The sequence below is a fragment of the Rutidosis leptorrhynchoides genome, chromosome 1 (assembly GCF_046630445.1).
Source record: "Rutidosis leptorrhynchoides isolate AG116_Rl617_1_P2 chromosome 1, CSIRO_AGI_Rlap_v1, whole genome shotgun sequence".
NCBI classification, from domain to species: Eukaryota; Viridiplantae; Streptophyta; class Magnoliopsida; order Asterales; family Asteraceae; genus Rutidosis; species Rutidosis leptorrhynchoides.
The window spans coordinates 354443824-354452174 of record NC_092333.1 but is presented as its reverse complement, the minus strand read 5'-3'; positions in this window follow the sequence as shown (position 1 = coordinate 354452174).

Sequence of the window (8351 nt, the reverse complement as noted above, 5' to 3'; positions counted from 1 at the left end):
TCAGCTATGACCATCCCAATCAAATTTCGGGAAGAAATTTCTTTAACGGGTAGGTACTGTGACAACCTGGAAATTTCTGACCAAATTTAAACTTTATCTTTATAATATTCCGACACGATAAGCAAAGTTTGTTAAGTTAAACCTCAAGGATTTTAAACCATGTTCATATATTCATTTAACCTCGACCAAGTTCCAATGATTCACGAACCATTATGTGGAAGAATATGATTATGTATATATATATTATAATTTGAAAACATTAACAAAGTATTAGACGTGTAATACTTTACATAAATGCATTCGTTCCAATATGTTTATCAATGAAAGTAGAAGATAATATCAAATGATTGATTTAACAGTTACCTTGAATTATGATTACTAGTCTCTGATGAGAGGTCCACTTTGATTTAGAAAACCTTTCCCTTTTTAACGGTATCCGGAATATTTGATAAAAGTAATTTAGAAAAGTGTCATTAACGAGAGTTAGTCAAAAGTTAGTAATCATTTCGTTTAAATGTACTTTACTTAATTAACTCGTGTCCCTTGATAAATCAATTCTTTAGTTTTCATATTAAAAACATTATTTGGTAAAATAACTACTATTATTTAAAACGAGTTAAAATGAACTTTGAAATGTAATTGTTTTGAAAGACTAAATATTATATCATTTGACAAATATTTCAAATATATATATATATATATATATATATATATATATATTGTACAAATTTACAATTTTAAATGAAAATATATATATTTTTAACTTAGTCATAAAACGTCCCAATTTAAAATAATATATTTTGGTAAATAACGAGTCACTGATTTATAGAAGCAAATGACCACGACGCTCAAATTTTTATAAGATACATTTTCATAAAGTAATTTATTGATAAATAAGTCAAATTATTATTAAAGGTACACGTCACGTAACATAAAAGGCTAATTTTCTAAACATACGAAAGTGCGCTCGAAAAACCGAAAGTGATACATGAGTCAAGTGACAACGTACGTGTCATTTTAGTAAAAATTATATTTTTACCATGCACGCGAATATAATATAATATTTAAATAATTATATAAATTAATTATATCATATTAAATATTATATAAACAACCACATGCCACGTTTTTTTTTAACTTCATATAAGATGTAAAAGTAAGGCCTGCAATTACGGAGGAATGGGGTCCAGGAATGGGTCTATAAAACTCCATGTGATTTAGGTTCATTTCATTTATCAAATTCTCTATCCCTCTAATCTTATACTCCGTAAATATTTATTTAATTTATTTAATTTTATTATTATTATTAAAGATTAATATCTTATGGTATTATTATTAGTGGTATTATTATTATTATTAGTAATATACATAAAATACTACGACGAGGGTCTGCTCGCATGAATTTCAAACTTAGTTTTTCGAGTGGGAAAAGGGCTAAGGAAATTATGAGTTATGGCTATAAAGGTGATGGGTATGGTTCATGGGTATGTTCGGGAGGTCAATTAGGTAGTTATCATCTCCGTTGCGTCTACGTACCTTTCCTGCAATATTGAATCTCAATATTGATACGTGAGTACTCGTAAATAAATTTTTTTTACATAACAATAGTGTATCCCTGACTAGTGCTCGAGTATATAGGATTATGCATGCTTGTACTTTTGATATTGCCCTTAGATAAATTACGTTGAATCTTGAATTAGTTACACCTGCGGTTGAGATAAGGTATAAGATATGCATGTCGTTGGAAAGCTAACGAAAAATTAAGAACTTTTCATTTAGATATCGAATGGTTTCGATGAACGGATTAGAAGTTATAGTCAATTGAAATTTTGTATTATTATTAAAAATGATTATTAATATCGTCGTTATTATCGTCGTTATAATTATTATCTAATTATTAATATTATTATTATTATTATTATTATTATTATTATTATTATTATTATTATTATTATTATTATTATTATTATTATTATTATTATTATTATCATTAAAATAGTTATTAGTATTATCATTAATATTATCATAATATTTATTATTATTAATATTATTATAATTAAAACTAATATTAGTAACATCTAATTATTACGATTAATATTATTATCATTATTATGAACGCGATATAAAAGACGACTAAAAGTTATTAACAAATTGATTAAGAAATAATGAGTATCTGTATCATAATGAAATAAAAATTTTGTAATATATTGATTGAGATAAAAATATCATTTTCATTATTTTTATCAATATTATTATTAAAAGCATTATTAATATTAAAACCATCATTTTTACTAAAATTATTATTTTTAATAGAAATATCATTGTTATTATAAAATATCATTATTACTATCATTTTAGTATTTTTATTATCATAATAACTTTTTTAGTAACTATAAATATTGGTATTTTTAAATAATAAAATAATAATAATTGTTATTACAAAATAATACAACTTTTACTTACTATTATTATTATCAATATTATTTTATTAAATAAATATGTGATACAAAGATATTTTACCACGTATAATATAACTACATTAATAATACCTAGCATGTTATTTTTATGATATTAATTGAATTTTATAAATTTTATTATTTAAGATATATAAAAGTATATTTTTATTACATAAATTTTAATATAAAATTTTATTTATTTATTAATGAATGAATTATATTATTTACTATAATAAAATCTGTTAAAAAAATATATTTAAATATATTAAATGACTATATTTAAGTTGTATAATAATCATGTATAAATTTTGGAAATCATTTTGAGTCAAATTAACTTTTATTGACTTTTGCATATTAGTCTGGAGCATTAGGATTGTGATACACTACGGTTTAACTTAAACTGTTAGACAAATATTGACCAACATATAATTATATATTATTAATATAGGTTCGTGAATCCGAGGTCAACCTTGCACTTGTTCAATGACGTTATATGTATTTTTACTACGAAATACAATATGTGAGTTTCATTTGCTCCCTTTTTAAATGTTTTTGCAATATATATTTTTGGGACTGAGAATACATGCGCTATTTTTATAACTGTTTTACGAAATAGACACAAGTAATTGAAACTATATTATATGGTTGAATGGATCGAAGCCGAATAAGCCCCTTTTAGCTTGGTAGCCTAAGATTTAGGGAACAGACCCCCCTAATTGACGCGAATCCTAAAGATAGATCTATTGGGCCCAACATGCCCCATTCTGGAATTTGGAATGCTTTAGTGCGTCGATTTTATCATGTCCGATGGGTGTCCCAGAATGATGCGGATATTCTATATGCATCTTGTTAATGTCGATTACCAGGTGTTCAATCCATATGAATGATTTTTGTCTCTATACATGGGACGTATATTTATGAGAACTGGAAATGAAATTCTTGTGGTCTATTAAAATGATAAAAATGAATGATTATGATAAACTAATGAACTCACCAACCTTTTGGTTGACACTTTAAAGTATGTTTATTCTCAGGATTGAAAGAAATCTTCTGCTGTGCATTTGCTCATTTTAAAGATATTACTTGGAGTCTTTCATGGCATATTTCGAAGAACGTTGCATTCGAGTCATTGAATTCATCAAAGATTATTATTAAGTCAACTTATAGTTGGATAGTGGATATTATGAAATGGTATGCATGCCTGTCAAATTTCGATGTAAAGAAAGTTTGTTTTTTTAAAGACGAATGCAATGTTTGTAAAATGTATCATATAGAGGTCAAATACCTCACGATGTAATCAACTATTATGAATCATTTATTATGTATATGAACGGGTCCTTTCAACAATGACAGTAAATAAAAGTATGATGAGATATAAAATAAAAAAATTATGCTTATTTAAACTTTCGTAACCATGATGTTTGACGTTTTGATTTTAATTTATTACTCTTGAGTTAATTGTCCTTTGTCCTGGATTATTTGAAACCTATCTGGTTTTTGTCCATGATAATTCATCGGTCATAATTATAAAATGCTCGTCAAATTAACCTTATTCCCGAAGTCAAATATTCCAACTAATTAGGGATTCGAACTGTAACAAGGTTTTAATACTTTGTTTAATGATTACACCAGGTTATCGACTGCGTATAATCCAAGGTTTTAATACTTTGTTAATAATTACACCAATTACCCTTGTATGTAATCCACCCCTGTTATAATTAGTCCATGATACATTAATTTATTCACTTGGCCATAATGAATAATAAATTACCCAATCCAATTGATTAAATTAAATGATTTGTAAAAGATGTTGTATAAACGTTACTAAATAGGACATGCATAATCATTTAATAATTATTAGATTAACTAATTTGAAGATAGGTTCAACAGATTCCAATGAGTTATCATTCAATTAGACAATACCCCCATCTATTAATAGTCCATAGTCCAATGTTCACAAGTGTCGGTCTTTTGTCCAAACCCAAATTATGGTACAAAATCCAATAACCCCGTCTTTAATATTTAGTCTAACATCACGATTACTTCGATTTAAATAAGTAATAATAACTTAGTTACGAGACATTAATTTAAAAAGGGAAGAACATAGCGTATAGTGATTATTTATCGCGTAGCGTTACCCGGACAGAATTTCGACTTATAAAACCTTAAAATATTTCTTACAATAACCCAATTATTATTAATCTTAAATTAAACTTAAAATTATAAATATAAATATATATAATTTGATCAGAGGAAAGAAAGGAAAAAGATGTGTAAAACTCGTTCGAAAATTGGTGAATTTATAGACTTGGCCACACTTTCCCTGCCATGCGATCGCATGGGATTAAGGCATCCAGGCCATGCGATCGCATGGGATTAAGGCATCCAGGCCATGCGATCGCATGGCCAGCTGGATCCAGCTCAATCACTTTGTTTTCCAGTTTGTCGACGTATTATAATAATATATAATATAATATATATAATTTTATATAATTATATATTATATTATATTATATTCTTTTGCATAGTAGACTTGTAATTTTAGGTCCGATGACTAGCGCGTTGATGCTCGGTTTATGTTCCGGTTCTGGATTTTCGAACGTCTTTTCGTACACGTAGATATCTTGTACTTTGTGTTTCGCAGCTTGCATTCTTGTAATTTTTAGACGTTTCTCATCATTAAATGGAACCACTTGGATTGTATCTTGTACATTTGAGATTTTTGGTCATTTGCGTCTTCAAATCTTCATTTTCTTCTTTTGTCTTCGCACTTATTTATTTAAACGAATATGACATAAAAATAGAACAATTGCAACTAAAAGCTTTACATATTGGAAGGTTATTGTGCCTAAATATATGTTCATTTGGAGCACCATCAGATAGCTACTACTAAAATCAAACTAAAAATATTTAAATCTAAATTGAAGTAAAAAGTTGAGTGTGTGTAAAAATGAGCCCAAATGCCCTATTTTATAGGAGAAATTTGGATGGGGCCGGCTGGAAGGCCGTCGTGGGGGGCCGGCTGGAAGGCCGTCTTGGCAGGCCGGCTGGTAGGCCGGCGCCACAGGCAGGTGCCAGGCAGCCCGTTTATCCTAGCTATTTTCCTTGCCTGGTGTGTGTTGATCTGGCAAGCCGGTGCCCTTTGTGGTAGGCCGGTGTGGTAAGTCGGCTCAGGAGGCCGGTGCATAGGCTGGTTTGCTATTTTGCTTGGATCTTTTTACTCGTTCCCGGGATCATAACTTGGTTTCCGGGGTCGTAACTTTTTTTCACCGTTTTCGCTCTAGAATCTTTGTTTTAGCTCCGATTTACTTGATTATTTTTGCGCCGCCATTGTAATTACTTAATCTACAAAATTAACCGACAAAGCAATTATTTTGGTGATAAAGTTTGGAACTTTATTGATTTAGGGCTTAATATCGGGAGTAAAAACGTGACTTTTTGGCCAATATCAAATACCCCACACTTAGCTTTTCTTGTCCTCAATCAAAAAACGGGAATATAAGGTTATTTTCTAATAGATTCTCCCTCGCCCACCCTTGGATTATTTTATTATGCCTTGATCAGAAGTCATCACATTTTTTGAAAGTAGTAGAAAAAGTTTCAAACTTCGATGGATCTGTTGCTAGATTTTAGTCGTGTCCATGGTGAAAAGGCGTACTTTTGAACTCTCAGATGTAGAGTATACATGACCAGGCTTCTCACTAGCGGGTCACTCATATTACTCAAGTGTTTAGGGTGCCCTAATCTAATTGTATTGTCACTCAGAAGCCAGTCGTGTAACGGTTTTCATCATTGGCTTGGTAGAGCATCGATATCTCCACCGGTTAAGTAAGGACGTCACTGATCTTCTTCCTAGACATTCTTTTAAGAGAAGACGGGTTGTAGGGTTGGTTGGCGGAGAATTTATGGAAAGGTGAAAGGTATTTGGATCTTTTGACTTTTTAAAGAGAATTGATAGATTTTGATTTTTCAGAGTATCCATTTTTTGGATATAGAATGGCTTGAATTTCGCGATGAGTTCTTCGGAAGATGTGGATTTTTCTAAGACTTTTGTCTAGAATTTTTCTTAGCTCTTTCGACAATTCTTCTTTTGGCCACCTCCTCGGGTTTTTCTTGCCTTTATTTAGAGACTTTGCTCTCTCTCTCTCTCTCTCACTCTCTCTCTCTCTCTCTCTCTCTCTCTCTCTCTCTCTCTTTTTTTGCATACCCTTTTCTTCATAACTTTAGTCTTTTGCTGCTGGTGCCCAGAGAGGAAGTGATAATTCATCGAAAATAGGTCTTTGACCTATTAAAAACAATCGGGGGTTCGAAAACTTTTAACAAGTGCGAGTTCGTTGGTTTGGTGGTGAATTTAGGGTGAGTATTTTCTGATTCATCAACTCTTTGGTGCGAGTTGGTTGGTTTAAATGCGTGGAGTGGAAACAGAAATGGATGGCTTTTGTCTTCTCTATTCAGAATGATTTCGGAAGGAGTATCGCACCTACACCACGTATGGTGCTTACTAACCAATGACCTTGAAACGAATGTCAAAACCGAGTTCTAACTTAAACCGTACACCGGCACGCTCATCAAATGAATTGATAAAGTACTGTAGATTGGATGGTTCGTACAGGTACTTTGAGTCCAAGAATTCCTCACTTTTGGGGAGTAGGGGTCGTGCCTTGGTTATGCGTAGCCTTTTACACATGTATTCGAAAGAAATCTTGTGACAAAAATCACGAGTTTCAGCTTAATCGTTCTATTATAGTAAATGTTTAAAAAACTGATTTTGGCAATTTTATAGAATCTTTTGGGTAAAAACTAGGTAAGAATTTTTCAAATTTCCCTAATATTCTTTGCTAATTACTTTTTAGACAAAAGAATTTTTCAAAATTTGGCGTTTACTTTATTATTCTTAAACCTTTACCCAATACCTCACACATAGAAGAACATTGTCCCTTATGTTCCATAATATAGAATGTTTTAATACTTTTGATAAATTAAGGACAATATTTTGTAGAATCTCTAAGTTTGTTGCGGGTACAACCCCACACTTAGAGATTTTAGTGCGTAATAAAAGAGGTTTGAGGACAGATTACTTCCTTACGGTCAAGCTATTTTCCTAGTGCTGGAAAGTACCAGTCTCTTTGATATAATTCTACATAAAGAACAAAAGAGAGTAGCATTTCCACTAGATATATATTTTATACAATGCTTTTATGATAAAGATAAAACTAAAAGAAAGGATTCTATGAAATACTGTCATGGCCTGTGTGTAGGGTAGTGTTTGCGAAGTATCCAAAAGATCCTAAGATGTCCTCCTCGTCCTCAAGTCTTTGCAAGTCCTTAAGTGGTTGTCCCGCATCAAAATTGAGGCACAAAAGTGTGTCTAAACATAGGTCTGATGGTAGCTTAAGGTGTGAGAGACTCGGAAATGGCTCCTCATCAGGGATGTTCCCAGTGATTTCAAAAACCTGGGCCATAGGTGGTTCCACTGAAATAGGGACTGTAACTAGATGGCAGCCCTCAGGTAACTCATGGATAGGAACTATCTCAATAACATGATCAGGTGGAGCAGCTGATGCAGATGGCATAGTAGCACGAACGGGAGCGACTGCTGAGGCTACGGATTGAATCGAAACTGGAGTGGAGCGTCTAGGAGTTGCATGACGCGCTAATCAGAATAAGGAAGGCCCTAGTGTACTTTAGGGCGTTCCTTCACGCTGAAGATATGCTCTGAAAGCTCTGTAGAGTCCCTGGTAATCTCTAAGTAATGCCCATGTGACAATCGGGTCACTCATGGTGGCACCATGGTAAATCATAACTTGTGACTCACGCGGCTCTAATGACTCTGAATGCTCAACGGGCCTAGAGGCTAAACGCGGGGAGCGTCGTGGTTGAGGATCTGGCGGTGCC